The following is a 22,300-nucleotide window of genomic DNA, read 5'->3' on the forward strand; positions in this document are numbered from 1 at the left end:
TGAAAGATATTATTCCAGCACTTTTCAAAATCGCGAAAATTTTCGCCAAAAATACAAAGGGGTAAGCCTTGCTGTTTTTTTGGGCGAAAAATTTTTGGTCTCCGATTCGATTTGTGTGACCCTTTTCTGACCAATTGGACCCCTAGGAACTCAGATAACGCAGTGAAAACAGCGTGGGATGAACAGGAGAGAAACTACGGAAGGAAAAAGCATCTGCTGAAAAATGTCGAAATCACAGGGTTTCGTTTTTTGGCTATAACTTTTGATGCGTTGATCGCAGCGTATTGAGATTGCGCCCAATCGATTTTTCTCGCAAAATTACGTCGGAATAGTGTATGAAAGATATTATTCCAGCACTTTTCAAAATCGCGAAAATTTTCGTCAAAAATGCAAAGGGACTCGCCTAACTCTTATCTTCATATTCGGAGCCGACAGTTTTACGCATCGAAAAGAGCGTGGAACCAACAGCAGAAAAGTTCGAAGGGAAATCTTCTGTTTTTTGGCTGTAACTTTTTATCTGTTGATCGCAGCGCATTAAGAGTAAGCTTAAAGTGGTTTTTCCGGTAATCGACTGACTCAGGAGAGTTTCTAAGATTTGGTATATTGTTCACAAAGTGAAGTAGTTTAAGTGTCCGAAATTTAGGGGTTAGTTATCGGGCACATAACAGAAATAAATTATGTTGAAAACCGATGAGAATGAACTTTTATAAAACGGGGGTTACGGCCGATCTATCATTGTCAAAAATGCAGTTGAAGGTTTTTTTACCTTTAACGAGTTACGGCTTACACAAAAACCGATGTATACGTAGTATGAAATATCAGAATTCTATAGGTGACAAAAAAAAACGAGGGTTCTCGGAAATTCTGAAGAAATATTTCACGATAAACCAACGAGAACGTACACCGAACGCGTTTGCTTGTAGGCGTGCGAATATTTGGTAACGTCGCTTACTTGAGCCCGAGATCAACGACGAGCCAGATTTGAAAATCACTGTACGTATATTATCCGTTGACTGAAGAATACCTTGACTGAGGAATATAAAGACAGTTGCCCCAATGGGCTTTGGTGTGACAACCGAAAATCGTCGTGCGCCTGCGCTCCCTCAGATGTTCCAAGGGTAGAGTTGAGAACTTATTGCAGAACATCAGAGAGTTACCGATTCCGACATGATGCTGGCTGCATTCGCTTTCCGAGTAACACAGTCTTCGCCATGGTAAGCCCAAGCCAGTACTTGGCCCGATCTAATTAAAGTATAGGTACCCGGGAAAAGTATGTATACGTGGATGATATATAATGATAGATCAGATGTCATAATAATGCAGAGACCAAAACGTGTATATGTATATGCGGTCCATGTACGATATTAATATATATGATCCATTTACGATTAATACGTCATGCATACTGTAAATTTGATAATTTTCCAGGAGACAAACTAAATTATCTATAACAATACGGCTATACACGTATATACTCGTCATCGATCTATAGAGACGAAAATCAACTAGCTGAATTCCACAGTCCGGAAACAACCACGCAGTAGAGCGGACGGATGAGAATCGCGCTCCGCAGATTTCGAGTACCGGGTTCCGTACCTCCTGATCCTGCGCTCCTGATGCAGCTCGACTTCCAGGACAAGCGCTTCGTAGTTTCCGCGCTCCAGCTCCGTTACCTGGTGAAACTCGACTTCGGGGACAAGATCTTCGTAGTTTCTGCGTTCTAGGTCCGTTGCCTGCTGAAACTCGACTTAGGGGACAAGCGCATCGTAGATTTGGGCTAATGTTCTTTTACACCATAATGAAGTCATAAAGTTCACGTATTCTCATGAGCTAGTATCAAGGCTAACTATCGCCGGATAAAGGATTAAGGAAAAGGATTTCTTACTATCGCTTAGGTCTTTGTCGTTTATTAGGCGTTTGTAGTTTTTGATAAGATCTAACTTTTCATTTCTAAGTAAAATTAGATCTAGTTTTTCCCAGATAATCAGAATTATTATTTAATGTTCAATTATACTTTCAAATTCCTTCTGCTCTTCTATTTTTGTGCTATTTGGTAACTAGTTAAATTACTACACACTGACGCACAAACACTTGTTTTAGAATTAAGGCTTATTGAATAAACATAAAAATACAAATTTACGATTTTACTTTTTAACCTGTTTGAAAACCCTGTGCAAATTTTATGTATTTTGGTCGTAAATTTTGATCCACTATTGAGAAAGTTGGCTTTGCTTCTTTTGCACTTTCTGGACCCAGAAATTTTTCCGTCTGGTATCGTTTTGTACGGCTGTTATTGGACTGGATGGGCCGTTAGAAGTACGAAGAAGACATCTGAAACAGCGTTGAACCAACAGCCGAAAGAATACTAAAAAATTTCGTTGGTTGTCCTCACCTGTTGTTCGCAGCGAACTTTTACTGCGCTCAATCGATTCATCTTGCAAAATTACGTCAACGTAGGTAGTTCATCAAAGAATGAATTCCAGAATCATCCAAAATCCTCAAAAATGTCACTGAAAATCCAAAGGGGTTAGCCTTACTTTTTTGAGCAAAAACTGTTCAGTCTTAGAATCGATTTGCTAGACCCTTTCTGGGCTACTTAAACCCTCAGAAATACGGAAAACACATTTGAATGAGCGTGGGTCTAACAGTAGAGAAATTACGAAGAAAATCTTTAGTTTTTTGTGTGTTTCACGGTTCGCTATGTTAGCTTATTGGCGTGGCTAGTCGAGCTGTGATTGATGGGAGAACGTGCTCGAAAAGAAGCTTGGTCCGAAATAATTACGTTTTCCCAATCACCGTCCAAGTTTTCATTCGTCGAAGCGAGGCTTTGCGACGAGCTTGGATATTTCACTCAATGAGCCAGTAAACACCGTCTTACCAAGTCATATCACAAATTAGTCCCTTTTTACGCAAAACGAAGTAATCCATGAAATGCAAATAAGATTACGAACACGTTTTAAAAGAATTGTATGTATACAAATGAAAGTATGAAATATAGATGGATTCCGAATGTATGCCATCAGAATTCCATTCAAGATCCAAATAATCGATATACCTACGTGAATTTAAAAAACAAGAAAGTTTAACGCGAATTGCAAAACCAATGTAAAATAAATGTGGCACGCGTTTGCCCGATCGAGTCACAAAAATACATTTCAATATTTTGCTGTAAAAATAGCCGTTCTATTAAAAAAGTTAAATAAATAACATATGACGTATAGCATTGCAAAGTGCAGTGGAAAATAATTTTTTTTAGTATAGCCAACTTTTTAACCAGGTTCTATCGATATCAGTAATATGGCCCACAAATAAATGGAATCCCCTCCCAAAAGGATAGATTTCCTAATCTACGAAGATTCTGTTTGTTGGACTCATGGAGAATGCGCCATATATTCATTCTTGATGCAAACATTTTATTTCTATTTTGCACATTTGAAATCATATTTTGTCGAACCGATGAAACAATCCGACATAACTATAATACTACGTTAATAGTTTGCCCCTCCCCTTCGATGTAGCTTAATTAACGTAATGCTTATTAAATGGCGTTCCACAATCAACAATATTACGGTGTGTGATTTCTAAAATTACGGTCTCCCAGTATATGCGATACATGGCCCATTAAAAATACTTGACAGAAGACTAACAATAAACGAAATAAAAGGAACACGTATCTAGGTGATAAACAGTTGTGAAGAAAAACAGTTCTTCACGAGATATTTAAGAGTAAAGACGTGTTTACGAGTGTCCAAATTAAACGGCTTGGCTCGTAATTTTTCCTCTTGCCTATTTCAAATACGCCAGAAGTAATGCTGATTTCGTGATTTATGCCATAATTAAATTCTATGGTTGGTTGATCCCGAATATGAAGTGGTGATTACGAGAGGAAGGCAAGGACGGTGAGAGCCCGATGATTCAGCCAGACTCATCGACCTGATGATTGAAATGTTCCGCGAGCTTCGAACACAACGCAACACCAGAGAGAGGAACATTTTTCCGAGATGCGACGCTACGCAAACTGATTAACGAGGACCGAACGCGTAGGCGTTTATCTTCGATCTCCTGCAACGAAAATTTGGTTTGTGTACAAACCACGAGGTCAGTTTTTTCAATTCACATTCATTCGCTCATTCGCGTTTTATAGACAATTTGTTATTGATTTTTGATGACCGTGGGATCGTATATTTTTATTTTTATTTTCATTATCACATAGCTGAATTCGGTTAGCGTATGATCAAGTCTTAAAAATCGGTTAAATAGTTCGGTATTAGATGAAATCACTGAGAAATCACTGATATAGTGATTTCAGTTAACATATGAAAACCCGAGTGGCGATTTCATGTGACTTCCCCTGATTTCTCATGATTCCCCCTGATTCCCTGGGATTTCATGAGGTTTCCTCTAGATTCTGATTGCTTCCGAATGATTCTGAAATTACCTGACTCGATTTCATGTGACTCGAGAAAAATTCTTGATAATTTCTTTCGATTCTTAAGGATTCTGGAGGTATGGAAATTTCAAGTTAAGAGTAATTTAATCAACTTGTTTTGCCTGAAATAGCACTATGTTTCGAAAGCAAACTTATCCAAACTTATCCCACGATCAGACATATTTATACAGTAATTAACACGGACCTGAATAGCAATATTTACGTCACGTAATATGTAATCCTAAAAGCAAAGTGAACTTGTTAGATTTACGATTTTCCCCAATAGTATTTCATGTAGTACTTGACGTCATTGGGTCAAGTAAATTTTTTTCGGGTCAAAGTCATGAGACTGAATTGTTTTTACAACAATAACTGTTGCCTGAACAACCATACGTGAATAAACAAATGATCAGTTAATTCCCTACATTTCATGGATAGCCATGTAGATTTGTTATTCGTGTGGAAAAAGGTACAATCTCGTGTAAATTTATGAGATTTTCAACTTTTCACGGATGGTTTCCCTTGGAAAAATAACGTGTTTTGCATGTGAATGTCCCGTCGGGTAAACCCATTTTGAGAATTAATGCAAGTAGGTACGGTGTGCTCTACATCACTCGTATGTAGGCCCAGATTTCCTCGTATGATACGCGTAACGTTTATGTGATTTAATTGAGCTTGTCACGATTTTATCTTACTTTATGGCGTTAAATGATGTAATGTTTTGCAAAATGCGTTGAAATACGTGTACCACTTTCCAAATCTGGAAAGCTTGACTGTTTATTCTTACAATCATCTAGGTTGTCACAGCAACCAGTAATTTATGGATTTTATTACATGCATGTTATAGAATAAAGGGCAATCTTGAATTGCGTCCACGAGAATAAATGTCTCACAAAAAAAGAATAATATGCGAAAAGCGGATTTATTTAGGCACGAAGTGCTCCTGTATACGTGTCTGCAGACTGACTACATTAGACAAATGATTAAACATTTGATCAATATTATATCGGCATCGGTCGCGCCAGGGTGTATAAGGGGTGTGAACACACCTTCGTTACGATATAACTCACCGCCAATAATGCAATTCTTTCAAATTTTCGTCAATAACGTTTTATGTGTGTATAATTGCTTACCCCGGCATTGCCGTGTCTCTCTTGTGTATTGAAAAGGCAATCGATAACGAGATGAAGAGACAATTTCCATCACGGATCATCTTGACTCCAATTCCTCTTTCACGCTAAAATCAACAGTTCATGAATTGTCATTTTTTCACCATATCCAAACTGCGTGAACATTTTATATTAATTTACTTTCTCCTATTCCTTTTTTAATACTCATAATTATCGGCTTGTTCCACATCCTCGTATTACATAATGCTTAATGTTGGTCTAATCTGTCGTCAGTTATTTAATAAAATTGAAGATTATTTTAAAAAAAAATTCATTTCATATTTTTCAAGTTTGATTTATTAATTTTTGGGGTAAATTTGAACTACCCAATGTAACTTTCTTTGCCATGCGTTACCGAAGTGAGATCCATGATTGTGGGTGGCCCGTCCTAAAATAATCAGCATAAATTTTTTTATACAGTGCCTGAGCCTGAACTTTCCCTTGATCTTGGTTTCCAATTTTTTTAATTTAATTTCTCCGCAATATTACTAAAAAGTAATAATTTTTTAAACGATTTGTCAATTTTTCCTTACACTTGTCCTACATATTTATTCAAATTTTTTCACGTTATTAAGGTGAAAAAATCTCAAATCTGAGTGTATGAAATGAATGATAATAACAAGCCAAATAATACGTAAATCGAAAAATAATGAACTTCATCCAAATCCCATCATGTAACAATTCAATTTGCTTAATATTTGTCACTACAAAGTCACATAATAATTACATATTTCAGGATATTATGAATTGCAATATGATTCTTATACCACTTTTTGCTACGTGGCCAGTACATTTTACAATAGAAACCTGTGAATTTATACGATATTATCTGTATCGTAATAGAGAATTTTTCAATAAGTTAGCTGAATTAAAGATCCATTTTGTTTTCTCTCGGTTATTTATTATTATATTTATTAAAAAATTTCTTAATGTTTTTTTTTCTCATTATTACTTAATTTGCAGCAGGAGTCACTATACTGAAACATACTGTAACGTAAGGTTTGTTTAAAATTTCGATCGCATAAAGTATTACAACTCTCTCGGGAGTTACTAGAGAAAACACTGAGGGTCGTTGAGCGGAAGGAACTGGTCAAACAGGCGTAAATAAATAAATAAGAAAAATGCTTTTATTGGCAATACGTGTTTACGGTTTGAAGTCTGAAACAGGACTGTGTTTACAATAATACGGTTTGATGTAGCAGCCTTATTCATTTTATAACATGTGATAGCTATTATGCGTCTTTTATATATTGTAACAACTGTTACTATTAAAGTAAAAGGGTTCGCCGATTATAAAGAGTAGTTAAAACTCCTGAGGAAATTATTTTAAAACGGTATATTCAAGAGAAATAGGTCAATTCCAATCTGTGTCTAGCACAAGACTGTTTTCACAATAATATCGGTTGACGCAGCAACCAAGTAATTCATCTTTTCGTAATATTCCCTTGTTTAATCCTACAGGGTGAAAAGGTTCCATCGTAACAATATGGTGACCACTAGATCAGAACAAGAGGGGTATAACGGGTGATTTCACCTTTTATAACAAGAACTTAACGAGTTTAAAGGCACGGCAAAGTAAAGTTATGAAAAAGTCTTTTATTTATCGGCAAGTATTTTTCTTGGTGAAAGTCAGAAACAAGACTGTTTTTTTTAGTTGACGCAGCAGCCTTATTCATTTCAAGCAGAAGAACTCTCAAGCTTTTTTTATCTATGCCGACTATTAGATCTTAAGAAAAGGGAGTAGAATGGGTGATTTCACCTTTTGTAACATAATTAAACCGTCCCTATCGATCTGGGTAGCGGCTCGTAAAATAATAAACGTGTCGAATGGAACGTCAGTTACTCGGTTAAATAAAGAACGTGTCTATAACACTAATTATGCTTTCATTCACCCTGGCATGTCCCGTCAATTCGTGTAGACGTGTTCCCCGTTACAAGATTTTTGGGCTGGAGACAGTCCATTAGTTTAACGGTCATTTTTAAAACAGATAACGTGTGGTCAGTATCAAAGTCCCGAATAGATTGTTATTCACAATAACCATAATTCAGAATAAAGTGGTTTGAGATTTAAATACGTCGCGTTATGTTCCTCAACGCGCTATCTAGGTGAATCCTGAGCAATCTTCGAAAGTGAAGTTACTAACTTGCAGCTATTTAGAGTCACCTTATCAGTCGTTTCCTGCGGAACATAAGTGAATCTTGTCTCTGGAGATTCAAAATGTCTTTGAAGAATTTGCAGTAAATATAAACGATATTTTTGTTCGCTTGACTCGTCCTGCCATTAGATAGATATGGTAATGAGGTATCCCAAAATCGTATTTTTGTTAAAATAGTATCCGTCTGGTAATTTCGCCATGAAAATGAGTTCCCCACAAGTCCCGATAATCATCATGGTGGTGACAACGACTAGTAGTTTCAATCCGGTAACGCACAATTGAGGCAACAGCTAAGTCATGTAATTGTTCCTGTGATTCTGTTCTTTATTAAATTGGCATAAAATCCCGCACCAATTCCTATTTCCTTGGGTTTAATCCATATACTAAAAGTATTGTTAGAAATATGTTGTTTCAGAAAAAGTGTTGCTGATATTCTTCTTCCAAATCGCAAAACTAGGATTTGAATTAACCGGTTCAGTGGTCAAGACATTCAAGACAGGATACTTGTCATATCCTAAAAATTTTGTTGAATGTTGTAAGAGTCTTCGAAAATTGATTTGTGTTAAAAATTAGACCAGGAAATTTTCAGGCTGTGTCAATACGGAAGAAACATTATTTTGAACTTAGTAAATTAGACTCAAATTTGGCAGGGGAGACCGGGGTATTCGGGATAAGGTAGAACAGGATAAAAATTATGCCCCTTTGCCTTGGTCTCCCTTATATTCTACTTTAAGAGAAAGGGCCAAATATATCCTCTAAAGAAATACTCTAAAAAATACAAACTAATATAATGAATACTAATTGTAAGTTTAAGAATACACCATAAACTCGTTATAAAAAGCACAATATCTACAGGTAATAGATCCGACACCGTGCGACGCAAAAATAAATGCTGTTTGTTCGGGTTAGGTTAAGGAAAGAGGTTATATATACATATAACAAGGAAGGTTCGTCTCTAAATTCGTTTACCGTCACGATATATTTATTACCGAAGTTCTCTATAGACAGACAGCTCTCGCTCCAGCGCGATCGTTTATACGGTCAGAAAATCCCCCCTTTCATTGCCAAGCACGGAGCGGGGAGGGTTGCGCACGCAACTGATAATGCTCGACATCCCGAGAATCTCGATTTCAGTATAAATTAAATCTGTACTTATTTATTACTTATATATCATTTAGCGCTACGGTAAATAACCCACAATGTGGTATTTTTGGATCAAGGTTCCGCAGCATCGAATATATATCTTCATTTCATGCGTCATCACGAATCCGAATTTTACTTCGAATCTCAGAGAGAATGTTGTTAATATTTGTGTACTAGGTATTTTAGAACCTTAGACTAAAACATATTTAACGTTTGAAGGAGGTAATTGGCAGGTAATATTAGTGTGAAACCATACTGAAAATAAGAATAGCAGTTTTTCGGAGATATCTGGGTATTTTCTTTTTAATGTATTTCTTTGTATTATATACAAGAACTTTTCTACTACTGTAAGATTAGCAGTTTTAACGGTCAGGAAAAAAGCATCATCGTATGCCAGAGATTTGCAGAAAAAAAAGATTTAACATTGACACTTCGCTAAAAAAGAAAAAACTAAAATGCTAAAGAAATAATGAATCGACGGGAACAGACATCCAACAGACTCGACAAACAAAGATATAAACGTTATGGAGAAAAACTAAAACTTCCTAACTAACAAGCACAAAAATAAATTAAATCGCTATTTTCATTGAGAATAGGAAAATTCAGCAGTACCAGAAGACGTGGCAGATAGATACTTCGAAGTGGAAGTAGAAGCGAAAACGACGATTGAGAGTTTGAAAAAAACCTGAAGGTAATGGAAAATTATGGAAAATCATCAAATTAAAAGCATTGCCTCACATGCTGCCAACCTGGACCGTTGATTAAAATCAAAAAGATGAATTCAGCAACCCGGGTGTACCAACGCGACCTTTGTAAGATTACTTCCTTATTTGTAAAAATGCAAGCTTCTCGGAAAATAGCGTTGAATGATTCGATCGCACTCAGCATCCGCACCAAACTACAACATTATATGGAAATTGGTAGATTGCTACGAAAATTAACTACGAAGATACAATGAGCCTAACAAAAATAAGATCCTGAAAGTTTCTACTCATAATGGAGCACAATTATACCATGATGCATCACTTCGTAAAGCACATTAAAACGACTCTTAGCGAATTAGAATCATTCGCAGACGCTTTCTCGATTCGCTTGACAACTGAAGTGCTGGATCTTCATACTCATCACGAGCATAAAGAGAGAGAAGAGCTACTCAAATTGATCAACAAACAAAGTGGCACGCCAGAGGTCATGAGTATACGCCAGCTACGAACATGTCGTAGCATCAACTTTGAACCCGAAAGAAAAGCCAGTCGTTCTGATGACAATCAGTGGGCCTGCAGGTTTGGCCCAGGTCAATTCCTTGCATTGCTGTCAAGAATTTTTTGAAACTGCTTGTACGTCACAAAATGAAGGAAGCTAAAAAATAAACCTTTGCCTTAATTTCCTAGGTACTGGAAATTATACGAAGGTCTCTAAACAACTCCAATTTCCGTTACATCTCGGCCAAGAGGATTTTGTAGGTACAGGCCGTATCCAGAGGTAATAGTCGATATTCCGAATCTGAAAACGAAGAAGTCTGTCATTTAGCATTCAAGTGAAACCCAACGGAGCAAAGTGCCAATACTCGAGTGAGGTGCATATGGAAGCTTTTAAGTGATGCTGCGCTGTTAGATTCACGATTAGGTCAATAGGCAAACCTGGCGACTAAAGAATCCAAAGCGAACGTACCAATTAGTGGAATCAATTGAACACGAACCAATGTTTATCATTTGACGTCAAAAACAATAAAGCCAACATTTACAACCTATGATACTTCATTGAAATCCTTGAAATTACCGTAAATTGGAGAAATGCCGTAGATTCGAGTGAATCGAAACAGAATAAACAATCCCACTGATATATGCTTGAGCTGATCCAACCTGCTGTGTTTCTGGCAAAATTGATTTGGAGATTAAGCAAGATAAGAGTCACCGACGTTACAGTAAACCCTGCTAGGATAGCTAATCGAGGAAGAGGTAGTTAATATGCAAGCTTATTTATCTCTTGCAGTATGTAACCGAGTAAAAACTTCGGCTTACGCAAACAGCTGATGGAAAAATTTTGGAAACAAGAAGCAATAGAACAAGTCACACCAAGGATGAAACAGCGTACGAAGAGCAATTCTCAAATATTCAGAAACTCATCGTTCACTGACCGAAAACTGCGAAAATCATCTTAGAAAATTCAGAAGGTCAAGCAATACGTCGATTATATGCCATGCGCATAACAGGAATAATGCCGCCGGGGAAGCATGGTCACCTCCTGCACTGCCGTCCTGAGCAACTTCTATGTCGGTTACAATCCACAAATTGTGGAAGCAGTTATGGCTCACTTGTTGAAAGGATAAGCAACCGACTTTGTACGAACTTTTTCGACAGGTGCTTTGGGCGGAAAAGTAAGAAGGCGAAGTATCACCACATTGAAACACTACATCGTTGTTCCTCACATGTACCAAAGTACCAAAGCCGCAGTACTAAATAGTTTTTGGACAACTGTCGAAATCTTATAGAAACAAACGAAGAATCAGAAGAAGTCAACGTATATTCCTAGCCCAAAAGGATGAACTTTCGAAGGATATTGTACGCTGTTCATAGGCATCATATCGATCCTTAACTCAGTCCTACCCCTTCTGTTAAGGCGTAATTGTGATCCTGACAATTTGACTGATGATAACACATACTATTCTGGAGTGGATGAGGTTGTATATGTCGTCATTATTGAAACTTTTTTGAAGTCATCGAAGGGATCTTACAATAAGAAGATATTGTATTCTATGCCTGTAAACTGCGCTGGACTTTCGTTGACTGCACGCTGCTTTAATGTGGATGGAAGAAAATATCGACATATTAATCATGGCTCCTACTTTACATGCTGCACAACTCGGTGGTACAGGATATAAGGATTATCGCGGGGTGGAGGGTAAAAAGCCCGCAACGTAAAGGGGGGGGGGGGGGGGGGGGAGCTCTGAGCGTAAATCTTCGTGTGGGGGGAAAATAATGAGCTGAAAGCGTGCAAGTTACCTGGAGTCCAGAGTATGTTCGTTAATTTTAGATTAAGTCTTTGGTCCTAAAGTTTATTATTACCAATATCTTTACTTTGCTCAATAATATGTACTTTCCTGCATATGGCAGGGTGCTGAAAAAAAGAACTTTGATATTTAAATACAATGCTGTGTCTAGTAAATAAGAAAAGTGAATTTATACTCACTTTCATCTATCAACGGGTGCTAGTCGCAAAAAATGAATTCATGAATGAAAAGGAAAAAAAGTCGAAAAAAAAAATAGAACAAAAAATAAAAAAAAGAATTAAAGACGAAAGAAACAAAAAAAAAATCGAGTCTAATGTGTAAAAAAAAAAATACGCTAAGGGTATAGTTATGATGTAATATGCATATTATAATGTGTGCTAATGCATCAGTTAAGTAGAGGGAAAGACACTCTTCCATTCGGTTGAAGTCCATGCCTCAGAATAGCTGTAGGTCAAAGAATTAGGAAGTTGTAAAGTTCCAAGACTTTCCTAGATGTGGCTAAGAGAGCGAATACGTAATCATACGATGGGTAAAGTTGACACGTCCAGAATGTAATCATTAACCTACAATGAAGTGATATTACTTAAGGTTTAATTAATAATAATATATGTAAATCATAAGTAGCTGTGACGACGCTCTATCTCCTTCTTGATTGAAAGCTTCTCTTATAATGGTTTTTTTCCATGAGGGAAACGGGCAAGATGGTTAACAGCCGTGCCTGTCACCGGACGCAGGACTATTGGGTGAGTTCCGAAATCAGTGGCCAGCGCTAAAAACTGCCTAGGACAAAACCAGAGCTAGTTTTGAAATTGAAAGATTAAAACAAGTATATACAAGATTTCCGATAGAACTGGTAGCTGATTCCGAAATGCACTTGTCGCAATTGAAAAGAAATAGAAAGTAAGCAATTAACATTGAATACCTGAGTCAATATTCAAATAGATGATTAATTATTCTAAAAATAGAGCTCAACCTTTCAACGCGATTTGGAAGTTATGGAAGTATCATCAACATAGAATACGACAAAGCAAAACTCACGACATGACTAAAGCCACTTCTAGTGGTCTTGAATTCCTATCAAAGCCTACTGCTACCTTATCGCCTAATATTTCCGGGTGAACTCCCTACAAATTTTCATGTTTCATACCGAAAGGACCGTAACTATTTTGGTTCCGGTTAGGGTCCGAAAAAACTTTTCAAAAACCGATTTGGCTACCACATGTATAAATAATGACGGCTATTGGAACGTGATGCGCGCGAAGGTTTAACCGGGAACAATTTATCTAGAGCTTTGCCTCAATTCTTCTCTACCAGGAACTTGTCCAACTTCATAAATTATGTTTATTGAAATGCTGTAGATTTGGGAAGGGCTTAGTCGCGGATCCGGGTTGTCTAGGATGATTAGGTTTCAATTTTTATCGTTATTTTTTGCGTATTTATCGTTGATTAGTGTTATTATCAGTGACCCAGGTCAAAATCGCAGTGATGATTAACTCAAAAATCTTGTTCAGCCCGCGACGATCTTCTGAATCCAAATAGGATTGGGCTTTCCATAATGCTGAGCTTATCGATTATTAAGTTTGTGTGATTGCAGTCTAAATATTGGTGTTTCAAAATTGGCAAAATCGTTGAAGCGCAGCCCGCGATATGCCACTTGACCTTCGTTAAGTAAATCTGATTGGACCAAGCTGAATCATCATTTTGTTTACATGAAGGCAGTGAGCGTCTCAGCAACTCGTGATAGGTCGCAGAAATGTCAACGTAGATGACCGCATTTTTCGGTCAATAAAAGTATTGTAACGTTTTTATGTTACAAACAAATTAATGGGTTTTCCGATAATTCAACAAAATGCAGTAAATTACAGAAAATAAGTTGAGCAAAAAACTAACCCCCCCCCCCGCGCACCCCTTGAAGAGAGTCGACCCGATTCGCATAATTTAAAACAATTTTACAGGTGACCTAGCAGACGGTGTTGAGGAAAAGCTTTAATGACAGAGTACGTGTTTTCGGTTTGAAGTCTGAAACAAGACTGTTTTCTCAATAATGCTGGTTGACGCAGCACCCTTATTCTTTTTAAAGACATAAGAGGTTTATAAACTTCTTTTATCTATAATGACTACTAGATCATTAAAAGGGGGTAAGACGGGTGATTTCACGCTTTGTAACAATATATTCAATATCTGCTATTAATTTACAGAATTCCAATTTAAAATCGCGAATATCTCGAGAACGGTGATAGATACGGCAAAACTAACGAAATATGGTAGGTTTCCGAAAGGCGAAATTAAATCGGGCAGCTAATTAGTCGTTTATAAGGACTTCCCTGGATTTTTTTTTTTATTTCAACTAGGTGCTCCGCCTCTGAGCGCTTCGCACGCCAACCCCACCTCGGTGCTACGCGCCTCACTATTTCCTTATTGTCTATTAGACAGGTGAATTCATTAATGCTGATTTGATGACAGGTCTGCAACTGTTGATCGATTGTTTCCGATCAACCCGACATTGCTATTGGCTCCCTATGCAGGCCTGCTCAGATTGTTTTAGTTTTTTTTTTTTCAAATAAATTTTTGTCTTGTACATTTATCACTTTAAATTTAGTTTGAAGTTAACCAGGGAGCGAAAAATCGTTCACTTTGGGATGTTTTTGCTTTGGAATGATAAATTTTTTATCATTTTCTTTACATTTCCTTGTATAATTTTCATTTACCACACGTAGACGGACCACTCTACGTCGTTCGTCTCAAGCAGCAGCTCCTCCTCTGCTGCTTCTGCTGCTGCGCACAGAAGCAGATCTAATCCGTCATCTTGTTTTATGGTGAAAAAGGTGTCAAATTATTTGCTTAGGGATTCATACGAATTTTGACGAATGATTGTATATAAGTAATTATTTTCCCATTTTTTATGCCTAGATGTAGAATTTACTGGTAATGATTCTCAAAAAGAATACAGACCGAATACAAAACAAAGTTGAATACAGACAGTTCCTTGTCCATCGATGTCGACGTATCACTGTCACTTAATATTTCTTCACAAACATGAATTTCATTCTGTGTTTACTTTTCTTTTTTCCATCAAATTGTAAGCTTTTGTTCGTTGATTGAAAATTGGTGTTTTCCTTCTCCATTGATATCGATCTATCTCCTTGACTTGATATTTCTTCACTCTCCTCGAATTCTGTTTCATTACTTATGCTGACATGTTTGCCAGTATGATATTTTTTGTTCGCTTCCCTATACTTTCGCTGCTGTTCTCGTCGTCTAATTTTTCTCTCTTCTATGTCCTTAATATTGGTTGGTCGTCCTCTTGATTTATTTTCCAAATCAATAATCACAATCGATTCTTCTAATTCTTCGACACCCTTCGTTGAATTATTTTGGCTACCACTCACCATTGCTGAATTATTTTTGCTACCGCTCTGCCTGTTATTCTCCAAAATCACCTTGGAAAAGATAAACAATTACAAAAAAAGTGATCTAGCAGTCAGTGCTCGAAGGTGAGTTGGAGCTGTGGCTCTAAAAATTAAAAGACTCCCTTTTTACTATCTGGCATTTGCCCACAGTCTCAAGGTAAACCACAGAAAACCTTGAGCAGATAGTTGAGCGTTAAATTGAATTTCAAAATTTGTGTGCCTTGTTTTATAAAGGTATGTGTTAAGGGTGAGTTAGTGAGTTCTTCATGAGATTCCTTGGCCGAAGACACGAGACAGACCGAAGGGCAGGAGACAGAACGGATCCCAGAGGAAGAGATTTTCTTTCAAAGTTCTTGCGGGGACCAAGATAAGGACAGGTGAACCGACCCGGGGTTTCCTCCGGACACAGCACACCCTAGAGTTGGGAGGACAAAAGTGAGAGGAAGCGGATGATTCCCAATTCGCAAAGCAAATTTGGCGATTGATTGGATTTATAGCTCATTCAATAAAAGAAAAGGAACGATCTTATCTGAATATCCGGAGAACCCAGGCTAAGACCGGACAAACAGTACAGCTGAAGGTAACATCGGGAACAGCCAAAGACGGCAGATTCGTCGGGAAAAATCTATAAAAACTCAAAGAAACTGACATATGGGTTAGAAAAATAAGAGGGGATCGACCAAACGCTCACTACTTCATTCAAGGATAGAACCGAAACACTCTTCAAGCCAAAGAAATCGATGTATCAAAATTTCTCGAATCGAACAACATCGAACTAACCTTAACCTGTCAACGAACTTTCTAACCTTCAGAGAGCTACTGAAACGATGCTCTTGACTGATAAGGAGCTAAGCGATCCAGATGAACGACTTTAGATTTCGAACGAGGGGAACGTCTAATTCTAAAAACAACGTCGTTAATCCGGTCAACAATAAAATAAGGACCTTCCCAATTACTTTGGAGTTTGGGACAACGCCCTTGTTGCCGACGAGGTTGAAATAACCAAACGGAATCTCCCTTCTCAATGTTACAACGGGGGGAAATTACGAAAGATCTAAGAGAATCAAAGAGTTCTCTGTGCGATTTAAGCGAACGCCGAGCCAAAGAAGTCTCACGAACAAGGAATATTTAGAAAGAAAATAGATGTATTTGCACACAAGCTCTCTTTTTAAAGTCTAGAGACTGACTGTTTTTACAATAATGTCGGTTGACGCAGCAACCTTATTCTTTTTAAAAACATAAGAGGTTTATAAACGTCTTTTATCTATGATGACTACTAGATCATTTAAAAGGGGACAAAACGGGTGATTTCACCCTTTGTAACAGTATATACTTCTCATCACTTTAAATCCACACAAAACTCTGTCGAGATTCAGAAGAATCCCGCTTCTGACACCAATGTTACGAAGCGGAAAATTGGGAGAGGAAACGGATTTATTTAGTGATGAAGCTCTCCTTTTAAAGTCTCGAGATAGACTTTTTTTACAATAATGTAGGTTGTTCTTCGCGATACACGATTAACCATATTGTAACGTTCTTGACGTTACGTTAATAAAATATGGATCCGCGAGTTTACTTATTAAGTCAAAGAAATCAAGAGCGTGAATAAAATATTGTGAAAATGTTTTTAATAGCGTAATATGTGTTTCTCGTTTAAAGTCTGAAACAAGACTGTTTTTGCAGTAATGTTGGTTGGCGCAGCAACCTTATTCTTTTTAAAGACATAAGAGGTTTATAAACGTCTTTCATCTATGCTGACTACTAGATCATTAAAGAGGGGGCAAAACGGGTGATTTCACCCTTTGTAACACTACTCCCCCCCGAGGAAAAGAGTCGTCCCGACTCGGGAAAGATAAAACAATTATAAAAGTAGTCTAGTAGTCAGTGCTCAAAGGTGAGTTGGAGCTGTGGCTCTAAAAATTTAAGAACTCCCTTTTTTACTATCTGGCATTTGCCCACAGTCTCAAGGTAAACCACAGAAAACCTTGAGCAGATAGTTGAGCGTTAAATAATTCCAAAAATTTATGTGCCTTGTTTTTATAAAGGTAAGTGTTTTCAAGTGTTGTGTATCTTCATGAATTCAAAATTATCAGCAACGGCCCAGATTGATGTCGGAAAGAAATTCAATCTTCCTCATGAAGGATCCCTCCGAAACAGGTTCGGATGAAAACATCGAAGCGGGAACCGACAATTCCGGGACCAAACAGGATAAAGGCAGATTCCTTTTTGAAAATTCACACAGGAAACAGGGAAATAGATGGGTGACTGATCCTAGTCTTCTTTAGAAACAGCACACCCTAGAGTTTTGGAAGGACAAATGTGAGTGATGGTATAACTAATCAAATTCACTAAGTGAATTTGGGAAAATGCACGAATAAAATAAATTGAATATGTATTCAAAAGAAAAGAAACGATCTTATCTGAATCATTTCCGTGTATTTCTTCAAAATAAGGCCACCAGTCATCTCAGGAATCGGGGAAGATTGGAAGGAAAAGGCTGTGCCAAATAACCTGAAAAAGTGCTCACAAAAACTGACACTTAAGGTTAATAAAATGTGAAAATCAAGCAATCGCTCATCGACCTCGAAAAATAATCGTGGCTCTTTTCACATTAATAAACCAAAGCCTATCCGACACAAAACTCGATTCTGAAGAAGAAATTTCTAGAAGGAAACAAAACCCCCAATAAAGCAAGTACAAGTTAACTATACAATACTATCCGCATGTTAAGGAAGTACAAAAATCTTTAAAAACTTGATCGGCTGTAGCTTCTGCATTGATAACTAAAACAGGAGCCGATAAAGAAGAAAAGGTTTGTTTTACTAGCCAATCTTCATGAACCTCATGAATAGTTCTGAGTAGCTCTAAAGAAATACTCGATTCTTCCTCACGAGAACGGGAACTAACTCGAGCAAAAGAAGTTTCTGGGGAAACTCGCAAATAAACAATAAAATCTACTCTGAGCTCAGACGAGCGAATGAGAAGATCGAAAATTTTCATCAATAAATGAGATTCGAAGTCGCGAAAATTACCTAACCTTCGACGAGCTTCATTTCCCTGACAGGCAATAAAATAGGTTGGGAATGCCTGTCACGCATAACCAAAATAATTCAAAGAAAGAGGTTAACTCCAATGATAATTTTATATAAAAACGTCTGAAACTAGTTCCTCAAACCAGCCTCAGAAGAAGAGTTAGTTTGAGGATTGAGGATTTTCTTCCCCAACCTCTTTATCTCTTCTTCGCCGATTATAGGAATCTGAATGCGAGTTTTGTATCATTTCTCTACTATTCTTTTTAAGTAAAAAGCAATGATTAGCATCATGTCCTATTTTATGACAAAATAAACACGTTACTACATTTTGATCTGTCCTAACTGCGTTCTTATTTACACGCTTGTTTTGCTGGTTTTGAAAAGAACCTCGATTTCTTGGTTTAAAATTACTATTGTTATTTTTATTTCTATAATTTTGAGGTTTTGGCTCCTCCGAGTGTTCAAAACTTCGTCTTTCTGAGGTGTTTTCGGACACCTCAATCCGACGAAGCTTGTTCAGCCCAAAATATTGTTTCCTCATTGTCTCCACCTCGAGGGCTTTGGCCGTTGCCTCCCGCAGAGAAGTGAGGCCCGATGTTCCAACGGCCATTTTAATTTCTGGGTCATTGATTGCATTTAAGAAAGCTTGTGTTGCTAATAAATTACGAGACGGCTCGTGATCTGGCAAAGCTATACGAGAAAGCCGTTCAATATCCTGACTAAGAGACGCGAGGTCTTCGTCTCGTCCTTGTCTTCTCGTCTGTAATTGAGCCGTGTACAGTTTCGTCAAGTGGTCATTTCCATATCTCAATTTGAGTGCAGAACTAAGTTTCTCATAATCGGAAATTTCTTCCTCAGACAATGCCGTTAAAACATTCAAAGCCGGCGTTCGAAGACAAGAGGCAAGACTGTGGGCCCTCATGGCGGAGTCCCACTGGTTATGTTTAGCTATCGTATTAAACTGACGTTCATAATCTGCCCATGGAATCTTTCCATCAAAAATTGGCGGTTTTAAAGGATAAAAAGGTTTCTCATTAATCTGAGAAGCAACCTCAGGAAATCTTGAATTATTTAATTGATTAAAATGAGAATATCGAGGCCGAACCTGAGTCAGAGACTCGGAAAAACCAACCTCATTATTTACTCTTGTTCTACTAATTGGAGATTCATCTACCCCCCTAATAAAAGGCACAGACCTTGATTCAGGAACATCCTGGGATCGTCCTGGATGTTGGACCTCCTGAACAGTAGGAACGGGTACAGGAGAGGGAACGGGAGAGGGAAGCGGAGTAACAACTCTGGAACCCTGCGGTGTAACAGCTGGTCCTCCAGTGCCACTCATTTGATGAACGGACTGAAGAGCCGCCACAGTTGTCCGGAGTAGTTCGTGAAGACTAGTCTCGGAACGCTCTTGAGCTTCTCTATCCAGTCTGCGCTGTTCTCGTTGCTCTTGAAGCAACTGGACAAGTTGTTGTTGTTGTTGACTAGCCGTATCCAGAAGCTGCCGTTGATATCTTTCGGCGGCTTCTTGTTGTTGGCTCATAATCTTTAGTAGGTCGATTTGTGAGACTGAGACCATCGTAGGGACAGGTAAAGAGTCCACTGAAGGTGTACAAATTGTCTCGGGAACTCGCGGATTTTCGGTGATGGAATGTTCTTCTCCGCCACTTACCCGACGACGAGAGCGCGTCAAACGACTGCTACTCATAATTAAAGTTCGCGCACTGAATTGACTCGATTAATAAGAACTCAAGATCCCACTTCTGACACGAATGTAACGTACTTTGACGTTACGTTAATAAAATATGGATCCGCGAGTTTACTTATTATCAAATCAAAAGAAATCAAGAGCGTGAATATAATATCGTGAAAAATGCTTTTAATGCAAGATATGTGCTTCTTGTTTAAAGTCTGAAACAAGACTGTTTTTACAATAATGTCGGTTGGCGCAGCAACCTTATTCTTTTTAAAGACATAAGAGGTTTATAAACGTCTTTTATCTATGCTGACTACTAGATCATTGAAGAGGGGGCAAAACGGGTGACTTCACCCTTTGTAACAATATGTATTCAAAAGAAAAGAAACGATCTTATCTGAATCATTTCTGCGTCCTTCTTCAAAATAAGACCACCAGACATCCACAGGAATCGGGGAAAGATTGGATGGGAAAAGGCTGTGTCAAGTAACCTGAAAAAGTACTCACAAAAACTGACACTTAAGGTTAATAAAATGTGAAAATCAAGCAATCGCTCATCGACCTCGAAAAATAATCGTGGCTCTTTTCACATTAATAAACCAAAGCCTATCCGACAAAAAACTCGATTCTGAAGAAGAAATTTCTAGAAGGAAACAAAACTTTTAGGAAAACAAAAGATCATTTGAAAACAAACAACTTCTTATATTGAAAACATCAAATCGTTGTTGTTCTCCGGCCGGCACGGACGCCGGCCGGGGCGTCCTCCCTCATTTCTAAATAATTTTACAAAAAAAAACTTCCCCAATCTCCCCTGTTGCCCGGCACTCTGTCAACAAAGTGTCAGACAATTCCTACTGACCAGCCCTCCACGAGCCCGAAGAAGGTACTTGACCAGGACTCGACACTGATCGACACGGCAACGGTCCTTGGAGCCGCGCTGAAATCTAACTCCTTCTCAACGATAATAAATGTAAGCTCTTTGAAAAATTTATTAATCAAAAGAAATAATTCAATTCTAATTTGAAAGATCCAAATGAAAAGAGTAAACCCATCTTAAAATCACTCTCTCTTATTTATAGAGCAACGCTTGAAGCAACATTAGGTTCGACGTAGTAAAATCGAGCCGACCAAAACCCGATTTCGTCTAAGCGTCATCACGCCTCGAACATACAAAATGGAGACCAGCTACGCAAAATATCGATTGCAAGAAAATGAATTTTTTAAAACATAACCTTTCACAATCTTTATGTTTTTTTTTTTTTAATAAAGAAAATCTATTTTATCATTTTTTTTATGTCTTTTACTTAATTAAGTGTATCCCTTAATAAAGCAAGTACAAGTTAACTATATACTATCCGCATGTTAAGGAAGTACAAAAATCTTTAAAAACTTGATCGGCTGTAGCTTCTGCATTGATAACTAAAACAGGAGCCGATAAAGAAGAAAAGGTTTGTTTTACTAGCCAATCTTCATGAACCTCATGAATAGTTCTGACTAGCTCTAAAGAAATACTCGATCCTTCCTCACGAGAACGGGAACTAACTCGAGCAAAAGAAGTTTCTGGGGAAACTCGCAAATAAACAATCAAATCTACTCTGAGCTCAGACGAGCGAATGAGAAGATCAAAATTTTTCGTCAATAAATGAGATTTGAAGTCGCGAAAATTACCTAACCTTCGTCGAACTTCTACAAAACAATTGCTACTGAATATCGATCTTTCCATCACCTTTACAGGTAATGAAGTCGTCTGCAGATGTCTATCTAACATAACCATTTGAGCGAAATGCTGAAAATAATAGCAATAACGATCTGGGTTTTGATACATCAAATCTAGAAGATTAATTCCAGCTACATCTCGATATTCCTCAAGAGGTTCTAAAAGTGTACAGACCTGGCGATCTGCTAAAAACCTCTTGGTGAAAGTTGTTTTTCCGCATCCGATATTTCCTTCTATAATAATCGTAAGCGGTCGAGTTTTACTCAAACGAATTCCAAAAGGTAAATTCTTCTCCCAATCGATGACCGACTGTAAAGAAGGTCAAATCGATCACAGTCGTCAAGGGTGTTCGTTTGAAGATCTAACCTCGAAGGATGTTCCTGGTCTTGGAGAGATTGTTCCAGGTTGATCTTCTTCAAATGGAGCAAGACGATCCAAGTGAACCACTTTCTGACGCGAATGAGGAGATCTTCGGATTCTATAAACAACATCATTTATCCGGTTAACCACTAAGTAAGGGCCTTCCCAATTTCTTTGT

General features: G+C 37.8%; 1 long non-coding RNA gene across 1 annotated transcript in view; it reads right to left on the minus strand.

Annotated features, from left to right (window-relative positions):
* Nucleotides 1-1,474: 1,474 nt before the first annotated feature.
* LOC138190758 (uncharacterized) overlaps nucleotides 1,475-22,300 on the minus strand; it is a 34,067-nt gene continuing 13,241 nt past the window's right edge. The window contains exons 3-5 of the long non-coding RNA XR_011176842.1: nucleotides 5,563-5,666; nucleotides 2,393-2,510; nucleotides 1,475-2,331 (exon numbers count right to left, since the gene is read on the minus strand). This is a non-coding gene — a long non-coding RNA (uncharacterized lncRNA). The remainder of the gene's footprint in view (nucleotides 2,332-2,392; nucleotides 2,511-5,562; nucleotides 5,667-22,300) is intronic.

This window comes from Neodiprion pinetum, chromosome 4, assembly GCF_021155775.2.
Source record: "Neodiprion pinetum isolate iyNeoPine1 chromosome 4, iyNeoPine1.2, whole genome shotgun sequence".
Lineage (NCBI taxonomy): Eukaryota > Metazoa > Arthropoda > Insecta > Hymenoptera > Diprionidae > Neodiprion > Neodiprion pinetum.